General features: G+C 32.2%; 2 non-coding genes across 2 annotated transcripts; one reads left to right on the plus strand and one right to left on the minus strand.

Annotated features, from left to right (window-relative positions):
• The first annotated feature begins 13,320 nt into the window (after window positions 1–13,320).
• Window positions 13,321–13,393, plus strand: Trnam-cau. The gene has a single exon. It is a non-coding gene; the product is annotated as a tRNA-Met (tRNA).
• Window positions 13,394–14,112: 719 nt separating this feature from the next.
• Trnam-cau lies at window positions 14,113–14,185 on the minus strand. Its single transcript has one exon. It is a non-coding gene; the product is annotated as a tRNA-Met (tRNA).
• Between the last annotated feature and the right edge of the window lie 581 nt (window positions 14,186–14,766).

Raw genomic sequence — 14,766 nt, forward strand, 5'->3', positions numbered from 1 at the left:
TTTACGGCTCAACAAAAGTGCTGCTGAGTATAATTTCCCGTGAGAGCCTTCTTCAAAAGACTGTACCTACTATAGTTTACATGTTTTATTCTCAACTTTATTACAATCCTTTGAACGCTATTTCCTATTTTTGTTTGACAGAATAATTATTTCGTTTCTGTAGAATTTAATATACCTAGCACAAAGTAGATAGTTAAAAAGTCAATTCTAGTATAGGTATGTATTAGTTCAGAATTTATTCCAAATTTGTTTGGAGTTCGGACGTTCTATTGCGTATACGTAACAAACTTCTATTTTGGACAAACTAATATCAATTTCATAATATACATTTATAAAAAATATACTATTAACTATAAATAAGTAAGGTAAGTAAGACCTTTCCAAAGGTTAAAAGGTTTTAAAGTCCTTGCATTTAAGTATTACTCCAAATAACTCAAGATAACAAAATCATCAGTTTAACGTTTTCTTTTATGAAAAACTAGCTTTTCGCCCGCGTTTTCAAAGGAAAACCCGCATAGTTCCCGCTCCCGTGGGATTTCCGGGATAAAACCTATCCTATGTGTTAATCCAAGTTACTGTGTGCTAAATTTCATTATAATCGGTTCAGTAGTTTATGCGTGAAAACCATACATACATTTCCTTTCCTCTTTATAATATTAGTATAGACAATATTACTTACATGTGTGCTCTACCAATAGAGAGTTACATAATATTCTAAACTAATCGCATTGTAAAGTTTAAACCTTTTTTTACATGACAAAAAGTACAACAATCTATACTTGATTTATCAATTTATATTCTCCGTAAGTACACATGTGGCAACATCACATATTCCATAAAAAAGTACCTAAGAGATTGGATTTTCATATTAAAATATGTAACACGCGGCGTCGCTCATTTGTTTTATATTGACAACACCCGTTTTTCATGCAATTTAAAAGATGGGCTTTATGAATTCTAGTATATCATGTTACGTTTAATGTAGATACACCTTTTAGACGTAAAAAATATGTCCGTATCGTGAATATAATATTAATAAGTAATAACAAAAAAAGAAAGGGGAGAGGGGTTAAGACACTTTTCCATTATTTGAATTATTTGTTTTAAAAATAGCTAAGTACTTAAATACCATTAGATTTCATTAAAACGTTAAAACATTTTATTCAAAGACATATTTTGTAAAATATTCAAAATAAAATGGACCAATGTAAAAATATTTTTTAAGTTGCCTTAAAATGAGTTGGTAACAATAAATTAGAATTTACAGCTTGTTCAAACCCTCGAATCCAAATGTAACAATATAAAGACAAACAATAACAATAGATATTGATTTTACATCGCTCGGGAATCGAAGCTATGACCGGTCGTTCATCAGTGCGGCTTACACGCTTAGCCGGCTTTACACTGAAAAATGACTGAAGTATCTCAACTTTTCTTAACCTCTATTGATGTGAGAAAAATGGATGTGGTAAAATATCCAAAATATATGAATTATACACCACCTTCGATTGTTTTAAGTTATGAAGTAGGATTATAAAATTTTTAACTTAGGTTTACTTATTATGAATATTTTACTGCACCAATTTTACATCTTGTGGAAATTATATAATAATTAGTACTCTAAACTCGTTAAGCCTTTCCGTAATGGTCCTCTGAATGATACAGAAGGTACATAATACACACACACACACACAAATGACTCTATAAAAAAACTGTCTATTACGTTAGACAGAAAGTGATGTGATGATGTGAAGTTTGTTTTATCAGTAAATGCAATTCCATCAAGGAGTAACAATACAACGTATAAATCAGTAGTTACTTGCAGCCTTGCCTGCATGAATAAAGGAAAATTCCTATTAGACTGAACTCAGTGTAAGACTCAACAATTATTTAGCCTCCAGACATCATACCAAAAAATTGCTTCATTGAAAGAAATTATATGAAAGAAATAAATATAAGGATAGTAAAGGTAACGCGAATGCTTATGAGCGGGCGGGCATCACTTTCCATCAGGTAACCCGCCAGCTCGAGTGCCTGGTTAAGCGATAAAAAAAACTAAAAACACCCAAAAGCTTTAAAAAGCGCCTCCAATATTCGTACATCCTGTCATTCCCCGTGGTCACGTTACAGCGTTGCCATGTCGTATTGCACCATTTATTGCACTATGTATTGCTATCAATTTCACTTCACGAGTACTTGTTGCTTGGCACAGCTTTAACGAAGCTTTATGGCGATTATCGCTTATAGTTTATAGGATTTTCTGTAATGGTACGGTGGAGATGGTCTCTGTTTAGATTAGCGTCACTGACATTCTTTGAGAACGGTACTAGATTTCCGCTCGCGGCTTCGCACGCGTTTTCAAAGAAAAACCCGCATAGTTCCCGTTCATGCGGAATTTCCGAGATAAAGATGCCTATCTCTTATTCTGCCTACCTACATACCAAATGTCATTGTAATCGGTTCAGTAGTATTTGCGTGAAAGAGAAACATCCATCCTCACAAACTTTCGCATTTATAATATTAGAAGGATTAACACAAAGCACATCCCAGAAATTCCACAGGAACGGGATCTATGCAGGTCTTTGAAAACGTGAGTGAAGCCGCGGGCGGAACTCTAGTTGTTACTATATAAGTAATGATTATATTAAAGCAATAATAAGTACCAAAAAACTCATGAATACACTTCAAAACATGGTTTCATAATACAAAACTTTTCGTACCGACTTTTCACCCGTAAGCTTCGTGCATACGAGTTGAAAACTGTATAAAAGCAACTGCAACTTTAAACTCCCGAGATTAAAGGAGCGAAATAAAGAGTTTCCAATTTTTAAGCTGTTATTTTGTGTTTTTACATTTTTCGCTAATGTACTGTTGTTATGTTGATTTTGTTTAGCTGTTCATTTCAACTTCATTGTGTTTATTTTTAAATATCACAAAAGGTTTTAAAATGAGAAACTTTGAATGCTTTAATGGTAATTTACTTATTGTTTAAAATGAATGGAGAGCTAATTGATAAAAAAATTTAAAGATTTTTGTCATGTTCTTAAGTAGTTATCTATATTATAACGCATCTACAACTAAATGTAGCACCACTTTTCATACAGCTATAGAAGTATTAGCTATTCTATACAGCTTTCTGCTGAAGGCATTTTCATAATGAATTAGACAGTTTATTTATATTATATATTTTTTATAATTACGTGCATTAACGCGCACTAATTTTACACGCACACACTTATTGTTAATTGACATATTTATATATCGCACTTAGGTTTCGCGGGCGGCTTCGCAACACCCAGCCGAAGCCCATTCAGCGAAATATGACACTGCCAGTGCCGTGAATTGTATATAGTGTAGTGCTTAATAGTTTTAGTTATAAAATATTATATGTATGTTAGTCTGTAAGGTATTTATTCTATGGGTCTGTACAATTTATTGTCTGTTACCTGAAATAAATGTTATAAATAAAATATCATATATTGCACACATGAAACGTTTTACAAAAGCAAGTCAAATATGCAATTGCAGCTTTATTACTTAAAAGCAATTTCTTTCAAGCAACCAGTGCGAAGCAGAAAATTTATTGCAAATTTGGGATGATTATTATTTTGGAAGATATTAAGTGAAGTTCCATGTCCCCTAGTTGGGTAAGGGGCAGATGCATTAAATAAATCTATTTCGCTGATCGATTTTCTTTAGGGACAAGTAGGTGATAATCCTTCTGTGTCCTACCAGACCGAGACATTTTTTTTTCCTCGTCTCCACCGGGAATCGAACCCAGGACACCTCGGTGCTACGCTCACGCGTTAACCACTGTACCAAGTAGGCTAAGGAAGATATATTATATCTGTTATTTAATTTATTTGCAAAATGTTTCATTTTAATCATACTAGTGCATATAAAACCCCACTAGAAGTGACTCCTAGATTAATTAAAACTACCGTCTAACTTACACAGGCCAGTATGATAACAGCCACATAAGCTTTACAACAATGGCAGCTAGTTTCCATTCATCGCAATCGGTCATACCACACGCTTCTTCATTGATGTTGAGAATCAGTTGAAATAGTAATTTACCTACATGTTTTTGTTGAAGATCCTAGTTTTATGTTATTTAATAATGTTTCGTTCAAGTTTTGTAAGATAAAATATAAATCACTAGATAGTATAAAACAAAGTTTTTCTTTGCTTTCTCTGTCCCTTTGTGTGCTTAAATCTTTAAAACTACGCAACGGATTTTGATGCGGTTTTTTTTAATAGATATATTATATTAAGGGGGGTCCCCATAGTACGGACCATGTAGGGACCCTTCGTGTGCGAGTCCGACTCTCATTTGGCCGGATTTATTCAGAAATTGTCCTTATAATTTATTATAATACTGAAAAAACACTTTAAAGGAGTAATCAAATGCACTAATTCTCGCAAATCCATTTTCAACTCTAGTCAAGTCAGTTTGGACCAGTTTTCTATTCCTGTGAAAGTTAAAGTTAATAGTTAAGTGTTGAACGCTGCTTGATTTCTTGGTACTTTAATAAAGAAAGTAATGTAATAATAATATGTAGTGTTGCTTTTTTCATAGAGCATTACGTAAATAACTAAATTTGATCAACTTTAGGTAAAAACAGAGTTAAGAATGACGACATGATAGTAATTTATAACATAACGATAAATCACTACATAGTATAAAACAAAGTCGCTTTCTCTGTCCCTATGTCCCTTTGTATGCTTAAATCTTTAAAAGCACGCAACGGATTTTGATGCGGTTTTTTTTAATAGATAGAGTGATTCAAGAGGAAGGTATATTATTATCTAGTATACAATTTATTAGGTTTAAGACAAAGCGGGCGAAGCCGCAGGCGGTAAGCTAGTAGTTTATATAATGCAAGTTTAACATTAAGAATTAAACCAAATGTTACGCAGCATACAATACAAACAATGATAATACAATTGATAATAAATTCATGAATTTTTTCCGCCAATATAACCTAATAAGTACTTAATATCTCCCTTATTTGCAATAATATTATGTTAACATTGTCGTTTGCCTTTATCGTCATTTCGCGCGTAATTCCCTTATGAAATGGTTTTTACTCAACGGAAAAGTAATAGATGAGACAAATATTTGAGTCGTAAAATATTGGGACATGAAATTGTTTTGTGCCGAACATAATATCAATATGTATTGACGATAAAAGCGAGAGCAACTATGGAGTTTCTTGCCGGTTCTTTTCCATAGATACTGCTTTCCGAATTGGTGGTAAATGTTTAAACTGTTATGATTCTGAAGTCCTTCTAAAAGAAGTCTAATTGAATAAATAAATGTTTGAGGATGTTGGATGTAAGCTTATGAAAGTGTTTTATATATATTATTTGATTTTGATGCGGCTTTTTTTTATAATGGGCGTTTTTCCATTACCCGGCCCGGCTCCGGCACCGGCACCGGGACTTCGTTTTTCCATTGCGCCGGTGTCGATGCCGGTTTACGCCCGGTGAGTGGTACAGTACTGATATGACAATTCATACAAATATGCAATACATATGCAATTTAGCACATGTGGGAAGCTTGCTACCCCGGCGACGGCGACGGCGCCGGCAGGACCCAATGCCGTGCCGGCGCCGGCGCCGGTAAGTGAAAAAGCGAGCCATACATTTTCAAAGACATTTTTAGACAAAGCGGGTGAAGCATCAAACGGAACGCTAGTATATTTAAGTGATATATTAATAATTATACGATGCACTCAGTGCTTAGGCCAAAATTTGACGCAAAAATAGCTATAAAGTGAGAAATAGAGACATAGAGAGAATAGAGTAATTTTTAAAGAGAGTAATTTTTCCCCACACAAATAATTATAAAACCATTTAATAATTGTATAACCTCGGAGAGTAATTATCAATATTATTAATCACGTACATTTTCATAGGAAAATTGGGATTCAATTATTCATAAAATGTAATTGATTTAAACACAATGCAGTATCACTAATTATATTTTGATCTGTGAGTGACGTCATAAAATTTAATTTTAATATAATGGTAAGCGGTTCGTTATTTTAATTTTAATTATATGTATATTTGGTATTTTGAGTGACATTATAAATTTGTGTACGTGCAGAATATTTGCAGCATGAATAAAATATTTTATAATATTTTAATTGTTCGCATTAATTATACAGAATTACACACAATAATTATTATGGGACAAGGCTTTGATATTAATTCCTCCTATTTTTATAAAGCCAAATTAATTTAGCGTCAAAATTGAGCCTAGAAATCAGTTGATCTTTTTCAGAAGTTTAAAAACATTGTGATGATTGTATTTATTTATATAGAAGATATAATAATTGTAAATACTAGGTTTTATGATACAAATCTAAAAGACGTTAAATTTTCCCGCCATTTTGTCGGCCATGTTGGTTTCCCAGATTGGGAAATAACAGAAAGTTATATTATAACCTTTATTCATGTATTCTTAAGATGTTTTCAATAGTGTAAGAGAATCTCGTGACCGCGTTTCCGAGATATTCAAGGTCGAACGATAGAAAATCAATAGGCATTTCAGTGTTCCAATGACGTTGATATCTAAAGTTGTTTGGTAAAGTATCCGTAACTATAAATAGGAAATTAAGGAATCTATACTTAATATTATAAAGCTGAAGAGTTTATTTGTTTGTTCGTTTTAACGCGCTAATCTCAGGAACTACTGGTCCGATTTGAAAAATTATTATGGTGTTTGATAGCCCATTTAGCGAGGAAGGCTTTAAGCTATAATGTCATTACGATAAGGAGCAGAGCCATGCGGGTGAAACCGCGAAGCAAAGGAATATTATTAAAGCTACATTCTACTTTTTATGTGTGTCCCACGCAATCTAAGTAAAATGAAATAGCCAACCACTGTGTCCAAGTACAAGCATACATAGTGCTTAAATCTTTAACTACCCAACGGATTTTGGTGAAGATTTATAAATAATAATTGATAGAGAAAGGTCGAGAAAGGTCTTAGTATATAATTTATCAGGTTGAAGACAAAGCGAGTGAAGCCGTGGGCCGTGTGAAAGCTATAAAAAACAAATTATTTAAAACACGACTATGTTTAGAATTTATTGAACTCAAACTCAAACATTTATTTATTCAATTAGACTCCTTCTAGAAGCACTTTTGAAACGTCATTAAATATTTTTAACATTTACTACCGATTCGAAAAGCAGTATCTACGGAGAAGAACCGGACTTATCTAACATTTTACCCAAACTTAATCATTGCGCCAATATAAACATAACATAATATTAATATAGTTATTAAAACGTTATTAATAGATTATTTCCCGCCTAAATGTAATAAGCTGGCATCTGTCAAATTAAAGCAAATAGAGGGTTTATTGCCCCGCATTAGGCGTAATGTTATTGAGCCGATCTGTTGATTACGGTCGAATCGAATAGAGTGGAGCGAATTAAAGACAATACTGTTTTGTGAAAGTGCCTGGATAAAGAAACGGCTAAAAAACATTTGATTGGATCATTTGTTAAGAAAAATATAAGTATGAGAAATAATAAGTGTTTTATTTCAATTGTCTCACAGTGCATTTACATTAAACGAATGCTCATTCTATCCCCACTATGTCAAGTTATTTTAGTTTGAAAAGATTCTATGCAATGTTTTTATGAACTACACAGAATACAAGTTTTCGTTTGCACTAAAAGATCACGAAAGAATGCTCTAGCTCTATGTTCGTTTGATGTAAATGTACCATTAGAATGTCTATTCCATTATTATTTACAAAGAAAGAATTGACAAGAATTTCTACAAAAAAAGCCTAAAATTCCCTTCACTTTGCCTTCGTTTTTCCATTATAGTTGCCCTAAATGTTATATTTTCAATTAGTTATAACCCTTATATAGATATGCCACACTTAAACTACATTCACTAACCCAGTAAAAGCTGATGAAAAGAATAGATTGAACTAACGTAAAACTAAAACAAGGCCATATTGAAAAGCTTCACTTGAAAATCGTCGGTTTTTGGTCGTATTGTTAAATATTGACTGACATCCAATTATGCAACGGTACGGAAACCTAGATATTGACTACAATGTGAAATCATGTATTTTGTTTTATAGTGCATCTGAAAATTCGAATTGCTGATTCATATTGGAGCAATTTCTTTTAGCATTATTTTCGAATTGAAGATTTGTGAAGAACATATTGTGCTGTAGGAAAAGGTTAAAATGTAGTATATGTGTACCTCAAACAATGTTATAATTAAGATAAGTATAATTATTTTTTAGTTTAATTTTCTCTCGTATACATGGATGATATTTTCCATTAAAAACCGCACTTACGAGTAAGTGTTTGTAGTGCTTTATGTAGAGCGGGCGTACAATTGTTATTTTTTTGCATAACAAAAAAAATAGGTTAGGGTTGACCATTTGACCAATCAATGTAAAACTTAATATGTAGGTACCTAAAGATTTATTAAAATAAAGAAGCATACTGCTCCATTGAACTTTAAGAAGGTGATCAGACGTCTGCTGCATCCTGCCAGACCGAGACATTTTTTGTAAGTCAACACCGGTAACCAATACCCAACATACAATTTATAAATTACTAGGTGTTCCCGTTCCCGTGGGATTTCCGGGATTGCGTCATTTGCCCAGGATAATAAGTAGCCTATGTCCTTTCTCAGGTATCAAAATATCTTCATACCAAATTTCATGAAAATTGGTTCAGTAGTTTAGGCGTGATTGAGTAACAGACAGACAGAGTTACTTTCGCATTTATAAATTATAAATGCAAAAGTAACTAGTAAGTAGTACTAATATTATAAATTATAATATTAGTAAGTAAGTATGGATTCCCGCACAATTTACCTAACCACATGATAAGCTTGACATGTGACATTTGAGCTGGTTCAAATTAACATTCGCGAGTCTTGGAAATAGCGAGATGTAGATTTTGTGACGTCATAGATAAGTAAGTATCTATATAATGTGGTTTATTGAAGGAGATATCTTGAGAGCACAGAAAGAAAGAAAGAGCGTCATTTAATAGTTATTAACGAAAAACTAAAATTATTTCCTTCTTTTCGTCGTTCGAAAGAGCATTATGAGTCGTTATTGTTTATCTATTTACCGTTATCACAGTTCAAAGGAAAACCAAATAAGCAAAGCGCTAAGGGAAATCTGATCTATAGCAGGTGCGTTCAACTGTTTCACGGCACATTTGAGTCTTTGTTCAGAGATAGGATTCATGACATCTGCAGTGATTGGTTACCGCTACGGGCAATTTGTGTGAAGCGGGTATTGTTTCTCGCATTACGGTAAGTTGAAGGGGATTGTTGTATTTTGGAATAAACAGGTTTGGTAATTCATATTTTACTAGGACTAGGGTTCTTTCAAATGTAACAATTAATTTATTCTGTTTTCAATATACCACTAATCATCAAAATTGCTCTTGCACCGCACGCACGCACCCTGGGTTGAAAAAAAAAGTTGTTTTACATTTTGTTACATAATATAGTAACTTCACTATCTTCTACAATATCAGAGACTATAACTTACTTACTTACAATAATAACATATAGTTATCTACAAACTATATATTATAAATACCAAATCGATCTTATAATAAATAACTGTTTTTACCACATGGTATTTGCAATCCGGCTTTTCCACCAGTTAGCAGTTTCATTTTTGTCATTTAACCTGCAGAGTCATCACATAAATTAACCTATACAGTATACTTTGCCTTTTGACATTAAAATTAATAAACGTAAGAAGCTTTCGCATTAACCTGAAAATGTTATGTCAAAGTGTACATTCACTCCGCGATTCATGTATAATCTATGCTCATGTATGATCTGTGCTCATATTTAACCTCCTGAGACCCAGGATTTTTATTTCTTTCTTTTTTAATAAAAAGTAGCTGTATCTGTTCTAATGCAATTATAGATATTCAAAAAAATGGAAAAAAAAATCTTTTGTGGAAAACTTGGATTTTCTTTATGTCATTTATATATTACAGGGGGTCCCAGTTCCAAGTGTAATAAGTTTATGAAAATGAAGAAAAACTACATGTTTTTTTAGTTATTATACTATATTTTTAAACTTGAAACCTAATATTTATTATTCTATCTATTGTTCTGTATCTATTTTTTGTAACTTGGTTCAAAGATAGGTATTTTTAAGGGTGAGAAATAACCAGTTCAAGTATTTTGCACCGGCGCGGCGGTGTATTTATATTGTCACGTCCACCCCTAGGTCTTATTTCTAATCCATCCTCTTGTTCAGCCTCCTCTAATGCTTGGTCCACGTCATGTGCGTCCCCGAAATGGTCTGCCAACAACTGAAGATGACATACATAGTGACGATTCTGTACTGACGTGACTCATACTCATTGGACGAATGGAAGAAGACTCATTTTCTGGTGTTTGGGCGGCTTCATCGGTATCATTTGGGGGATTATCTTCATCTCAAACATTTATTTATTCAATTAGACTTCTTCTAAAAGCACTTTTGAATCGTCATAACAGTATTAACATTTACCACCGATTCGGAAAGCAGTATCTATGGAGAAGAACCGGCAAGAAACACCATAGGTCCATCATATAGGTCAATATTTGACTCATCCAGGTGTTGGTAGATCTCAGTATCTTATAATCCTTGAAAATTATAATGAAATCTGTAACATAAACTAAAGAATGTCATATAGGTAATACATGGGACCCTTGTAACCAATACCAAATCGGCAAGAATTGAGACCAAATGTCTTACCAGTATGACATAAAAGAAAACATTCATATTTTTCACAAGTTTTAGATTTATCTTTCAAAATAACTATTGCGGTTGCAGAAATAATATCTTTTATAATTAGATATTCAAAGATATACTGCAATATACGAATGGTACCACTAGAAATGTAAGATTACTGACCACGTGTTTGCCGTCGCACAGCCACCGTCAACTTCGAAATGAGAATACTTCAAATCACTGTCACTTATATAACCAAAAACCGTTTAGTATAGCGGATGACATACCACTATATCGATTAGAGGTATTATTCTCGCATATACGCAAAAGATAGCGTTGAAATATTTTTTTATTGTCTATGTAATATATATATGACCGCAGGCCCCAGGAGGATAATCTATGCTGTCAAAGATTAGTTCAGTACAGATACGTCCTTTGAACTAGTCACATTTATCTGCATCTGAGAACTTAAGCACTAAGCCTTGTGAACTCGGTAGTGCTAAGTCATTTGGCTTTGACTAACTTTCCGTTTGATATAGCATGTCGTATGAAAACAGTGTAATTGAATGTGTGTACTAGATGTACAATTTATTTTATACCTACCTATGTGTATATTAGACCAGAGCTTTTATTTGATAATTATTTTAGCTTTTCGCCCACGTAGTCAAAGGAAAATCGTCATTCGTTTCAGTGGATTTTCGGTTACCCTCTATGTTTGTGCCAAATTTCATTAAAACCGGTTAAGCAGTTTTTGTGTGAAGAAGTAACAAACACACTTATGTACATTTATGATATTAGAATGATATGTTTTAGTTTGGTATATTATTATCATAAAAAATAAAACTTTACGAATAATTTTGAATAGTCAAATATTATAAACCTTGTATTCTTAACGCTCTAAGAGGTTCAAAGGTCAAAGATGAAACAACTTTTTGAACAAAAAAACAACATTTTCTTTGGTTTTTTTCACTTCAATTGAATATTTAAAAACAACTGCAACTTGCGAAGCTCCAAGTTTCCATTGGACGTTACAGTTGCAATTTGACATCTGACTTGTATTGTTCTGTAAACAATGTCTTGGATCTTGTTGTAACTGCATTTAAAGTTTGTAAACTGTACTCTGAGATCACAGTACTTATAAAGACTAAATAGTAAGGATAATCTTATTTAATTTTTAACAATTACTTGAGAAGTTGAAGTTGTGAAAATATTATTATAGCTAAAGTAGTAGAAACTGAACAAAGAATTACGTACATAATATTATGTAACAATAATAGGAACATGATTATACATTTTACTTCTTAACAAAAGTTGAAGAGAAAAAACGGCTTTGTGGCATTATACAGGATGTAATCGTTAAGTGTGCACAGGCGATTATTCCGTAATTATAACAGATATCAAAAAACTTTAAACTGATATCGAAAGTACTTATTTATATTTTTCGTTTTATTTAAAAAAAAATATTTTGGCCATTTTACTCATTAGGTTAAGTACTTTCAATATCAGTCTAAAGTTTTTGGATATCTGCAATAGTTACGGAATAATCGCTTGTGAACACTTAACGATTACACCTTGTATAGGTCAACTACATATTTTTACACTTATGTCTATTAATTTATAATTATTTATGTTTGTTCAAACGAGTATATTTATCTGATAAGCTGAAAATCAGCATTTAAACGCTGAATTTGCATTTAATACTTAAGCAATATCTAATGTCTATATTAAAACTTTTCTTAAAGGTACTATTATTATAGGGCTTCTAAGTGAGTTAACTTAGCTAAAGGGATGAGAATAATCCTTTTATATTCAAATAGAGTTACTGTCCATTGTAATGCGATTAAGATAACAATAAACGACGCCACTTGACTTTATCTCTTTTACCCAATTTCGTAAGAAAGCAGGTTATGTTTTAAGAGGGATCTTACACCCAGTTAATTTTAAGTTTTATGTTTCAGTCGTATTTTTTAAACATATACCAACCAAGCCGAAAACATAATATTATATGTACCTATATCTCACTTTTAAAGAAGGAAATAGGTACAAAGTTATTTTATTTTCTATTTTTCAGAAATAATAATATTGTCTACTTTAAAAACAAGCAAATAATTGACGAGAATTGCTTATTTAATGACCATGTAATATCAATATACACACACACCCTAATTTAAATAATACAATCATCGTTAATATTTGTTATCTCTCTAAAAACATGGCGTCGTTTTTGATAGCTGTCAAATGTGTCATTGACATCTGTCATCGGGTTTATACCCGCGTTGCGTTCTAATAATATTAATTGATTAATTCAATTAGATTACTGAAATGTTATGATTACATAGTGACACAAGTGATGAACATAAATCCTATGGAGTCGATTGTTACTTTATTTCTTTGTAAATAAATTATATGATAAAATATAGGTAATATGAGCTTTGTCTTTTAAATTGTGTGTTTCTTTGAATAATTTTAGTTTCGAGTTTTATTTTAGAGGTTTAGAATTTAGACTATAGTTTTAATTTTGTCGGGTATATAATTGCATGAAGGTAATAAGATCTTTGTTTTCACACGCATAGTCACCAGCCTCGGTGGCGCAGTAGGCAGCGCGTAAGTCTCATAATCTTAAGGTCGTGAGTTCGATCCTCACCCGGGGCAATATTTTTTAATTCATACTTATACAAAAATATTTTAATTTTAACTAAGTATTATAGGTAATTATTATAATAAATAAATCGTTATAATTTTGGCCCTATATAACGCGATAAGTTAATTACGTTCTTCAAACTTACATTGAGATTTAATCAAACTGGCTTAAATAATCTGAAATAATCAATATACCTATAAATTAATATCAAATACCAAACGAAACAAAAGAAAGAATATAATTCGTATAGAAATCACCCTAATCACGTCAATCCAACATGCCACAATGAAAGACAGCAGGTTCAAACCCACGGAAATATCGCAGTATTTTTAAAAGAAAGGGTTAGGTAGGACTGGTTATCTAGCTAGCTTTTATTATATTATATTGTTTTTTAGTTGGAATAAAGCAGATCTTAACACTAGATCGAAATGTTGTATTTGTAGATAGCGTTAATATAAAAATACTCAAAATTATATTAAAATAGAAAAACTTGTGAGTAACAAAACTTATAAATTTGCATAGAGCTGAAAATTGTCAGAGACGTCAAATACGGGATTATTAATAAAATATCAAGAACTTCTTAGATCCTTCTTAATTCTCTACATACATAATACGCAAATTCAAAAAGTCTTGTGTTATACTCATTTGGAGTGTTGATCACATTATTCCTATGTTAATTTCCATTTCAAATCAAAGTATTTTATATTTACCATAAAAGTTGCAAAAATATTGCCCCGGGTGAGGATCGAACTCACGACCTTAAGATTATGAGACTTACGCGCTGCCTACTGCGCCACCGAGGCTTGTATGTTGGTAGTTGAAATAATTATGTAGATACCATCGAAGAAAATCTTAAAAGTAATTGAGAATCTCTGTCATTGTTTTTATTTATACCACATCATCTATTTATAGCAATATTGCAATGTTTATAATAGATAATAAAATTTAATGCAAACACAATTAATATTATAATTAGTAGTTAATATAATGCTGAGTATTGTGTCCATGCATTTATATGAAACTTCTTAAAACGTAGATACTTAGCACAGTCAGAATTAAAATGAATTAAAAAAAACTTGATACGTCTCAAGGGTGAAGGGTCACCCGGATGGAACGAAGTTACTAAAATATCTGGCTTGCTTTCTATGAGAGCGAAAGAGACGGACAGAGAAACACGCGCACGCCGCACGGCTTACAACTATAACAAATTTAGTTACAACTTTTGGTCTTAATTCCGTCTAGCCCCCTTTCGCAACGCGCCATAATTCGTTCCAATATTTAAATAATATAATATTATCAGCTGTATTGTGTTCGATAAAAATTTACACACAGAGCAGTGATGCTTAATGCATACGATTGAAACGGTTCATTGATACTTGTTCAG

Source organism: Colias croceus, chromosome 22 (genome assembly GCF_905220415.1).
Source record: "Colias croceus chromosome 22, ilColCroc2.1".
Taxonomy (NCBI): Eukaryota; Metazoa; Arthropoda; class Insecta; order Lepidoptera; family Pieridae; genus Colias; species Colias croceus.